The sequence below is a fragment of the Urocitellus parryii genome, chromosome 5 (assembly GCF_045843805.1).
Source record: "Urocitellus parryii isolate mUroPar1 chromosome 5, mUroPar1.hap1, whole genome shotgun sequence".
In the NCBI taxonomy this organism is placed as follows: domain Eukaryota; kingdom Metazoa; phylum Chordata; class Mammalia; order Rodentia; family Sciuridae; genus Urocitellus; species Urocitellus parryii.
This window is the reverse complement of record NC_135535.1, coordinates 142,213,892-142,217,392: the sequence shown is the minus strand read 5'-3', so window position 1 is coordinate 142,217,392 and position 3,501 is coordinate 142,213,892. Positions and strand designations below refer to the sequence as shown.

The following is a 3,501-nucleotide window of genomic DNA, read 5'->3' as shown; positions in this document are numbered from 1 at the left end:
TTTGTTCAGATGAACATGCTATTGTCTCTGATGAATTTATTTGTATGAAATTCATGGGAAAATTATTTACAAAAAAATAGTAGATAAAAGTTTAATGGAATCAATAATTATATTATGTCATGAACTTTAACCTGAATCAATATTGATTTGCCAATCAGCTCATTTCCACTATCATAATCTTCCATAAAATTAGTAAGAGTTAATACTCACATGACAGTTACTATACACTATGTGGCATCCATTTGGGAGTAATTGCAGGTATCGGAGTAGTCCAGTTAACAAGAGTCTTGAAATGATTTAGTTGAAACTCTAATTGATGTGGCTTACAGGGAAAATGCAAATGATATTTTCATCATTGCCTCTTACTGAAAATTATGTTGGCATATTTTATTTATTTTAATAATGTGCTTTATACAATTGAACAATAATTTACAGAAATTAAACATATCTCTAATCTCTATTTGTGAGCTACAGGGCAGTTCAAATACATTTTTGAGGTCTGAAAAAATTGTACTATATTGTTGTGAGAAATACTAGTATTTTTTAGGTGACTGTAAATAAAGAATATTGAAAAAAAGAGATTCTTAAAAATACAGATATTTTAGAAATCTGCTTGAAGTGTATACAGTAGTCAAAATGATGGTTCATTATATTTCAAAGTCAATTAATATATGTGTATTTCTCCAAGCAGGATAAGAGAATATGTTACTTAAAACGTTGAGTTGTTGTAGTATACCAAAGAGAAAATTAAATTTTGATGTAAGATAGTTTAATATCTAGGTATTTATTTTTATTACATTTTGACCCAAAATTATTCTTTTAAGTCATTTTCCAGCTGGTTAGTTTATTTGTTTTTAATGTGTTTCTTTCCTGTTATAATTCATAAATGTTTATTTAATCCCATAATGCCCAAAGCACACATATATTAAAAGCAGCTGCTATAACACTTTTAATTTCTAGATTAACATTCCTTTGATTTGATTTAGTGTATCTTGTTTTTGTTCAGAGGCAATACAAATTCCTTAAATCAATATGGATTCAAATTTATTCCTGCTGACTGTTTAAGTTTTTGTGCATGTAATGTTTTTTTTTTCTCCTTTAGCATTCAGAGAATTTAGTGTTTTACTACATTTGTTCAAAAAACTTTAGTGCTGGGATTGTGGCTCAATGGTAGTGTGCTCACCTAGCATGCATGAAGGACTGAGTTCGATCCTCAGAACTACATAAATGTAAAATAAAGATAATGTGTCCACTTAAAACTAAAAATAAATATTAAAAAAAGAGAAAAGAAAACAACTTTAGAGGACTGGTATTACAGCTCCATGATGGAATGTGTGCCTTAACCGTATGCGTGTTGTATGCGTGTTGTCAGGCCCGAGGGCCTCTTCCATCCTTGTCAAGGGGAGTGCTAACCTTCTCTCCTTTCATACAACATGGAATGTGTGCTTAGCATGTGAAAGCCTCTGGGTTTGATCTCCAATATCACAAAAATTTAAAATAATATAAATAAAACAATTTTGAAGATTAACATGAGCTTTACGTAAACAGATATTTTCAATTTTCTTTTATACTATGAATGTAATTATACCATCTATTAAAAAACACAAATACCAATATCCTTTATTAAAAATCATCTATTTGAAAAATTGCTGATATTTACTGAAAGAAACTCTAAGAAGATTCAGCTCTCCATTATTAAATATAATGTCATAGGAAGTTGATGAAGCAAGCAATCTATTCTTTAATTACATGACTAAATTTAGGATAGTGTCTAGTTTTAGTATATACATGGCCATCTATAAGTATATCATTAAATTTCCTTAAACTCAAAATTGTGATTTTTTTTCAGGAAAAAAAAATGATTTCTTTTTCTTGGGGGTATGTTGCTAGTGTTATTGTGTCCCTTTGTAGGGAATATGTTACCTTACTAAATTATCTTTATAAACCACTAATTATTTTATAATATGTCACATATATGAGTTTTTTATGGTTTTTTATGTCCCTACACTTGTATATGTACATATGGCATATCAATCGCCTGTACTAATTTTATAGAGTGGTTTTCATAGCAAAAGGGTTTCTCCTGGAGATATCTCCAAGGGTGAGGGTTATGTAGATTATGTTGGCTTTGGTTCAGGTAGGTACTTTTGTGTAGGGTCTTTGTAATTTCTAGTTTTGTGTAATGTCAATGGGAATCTATAATCCATGTTGGGGTAGTCCATGGATGTTTCAGTGTTCTGGGGTTCCATCAATATCAGGGATGTTTTTCTCTTAGATGGGGTGAGTTGGCTGGCATCTCCAGGAATATTATACATACATGTCAGATTGGGGACCTATCTGTTTTTATGGGTACCCTGAGAGTGGACTATTCTGGCAGCCCCCCCCCCACCCCGTGCAGATCCATAGAACTCCAGGCAGGCAAGGTCTCAAGATGGTGCTGGGTTCAAGCTCAGGAAGCAGGGTTCAGGTCTCTGTAGGTGAAACAAAATAAGAGGCACTGTTGAGATGGTAGTAATTCTTTATTCGGAAAATGCAATAGCCCCAGCCAGTTCCATTTAGCCCTCAAACCCCTTCCAGAGGCCTTTTATTATAAGCAGGCCAGACAAAGAAGGCACATTGCCAACAGATAAATCAGTGGGCTCATGCCCACAAGTAAATGTTTATGACCTTGAGTACATGTACTGAATCAGAGTGTTTATGACCTTGGCTACACAATAAAAACATAGCCCATCAGAAACCTTGCTGAGAGTGCCTAACTATAGTCATTTGGGGCCTTCCCCACTGTTGGTAAAGGTACAAAGGTGAGCTGGACTCTCACCAATTCATACTACTGGTAGCCTTGCAGCTCCCCAAATTATGCTTAGGGCCTATGAGAGCTGGGGGCTTCTCTAGCTATAAGTACTCCTGGGATTTGTGGCATTAGTAGGGACCTCTGGAGGCCTCCATCTTAATCTCTCTCCAGTGAGCAGAGTCCCTCTTGGTTCAGGGTTGAGACAAGTGGGTAGATATTGTGTGCTTAATTCCCCTTTTTATAAAGTCTTGTGTATCTCCATGCTCCAAGATGCCTCTACTATATTCCCATTGCATTCCAACACTGCTTCAGACATTCCAGTTTAATAGGTATTTGTTTTTCTTTGTTCCTTATCCTGTTTTTTTTTTTTTTTTTTGCATGAGGAGGTAACATTGTTAGGCATCTATAGTAATGAATATTGCCAGTGTCCTATTTGTAAATTTGTAATAGTACCTTCTAAATAATCCAGAGATAAAGAAAAAAATCATAATCAGAGGAAAATTGTGATTAAATAACAATAATAAAAATTCAAACTTTTGAGATCTGCTTCTAAACTTCTTGAAGGACATTTTATAATCCTAAATGCTTGTATTTTAAAAGAAGAAAGCCTGAAAAATCAATTAACTATGCATCCATTTAAAATAATGGGAATGTGCTTTTGTATGTGGGTTTGTGTATAAAGAAGAATATGTCTAAAGAAGATCAAATAA

At 33.5% G+C, this 3,501-nt stretch overlaps 1 pseudogene; it reads right to left on the bottom strand.

The window, feature by feature from the left end:
• Positions 1–1,275: 1,275 nt before the first annotated feature.
• LOC144255195 (U6atac minor spliceosomal RNA) lies at positions 1,276–1,435 on the bottom strand (annotated as a pseudogene).
• Between the last annotated feature and the right edge of the window lie 2,066 nt (positions 1,436–3,501).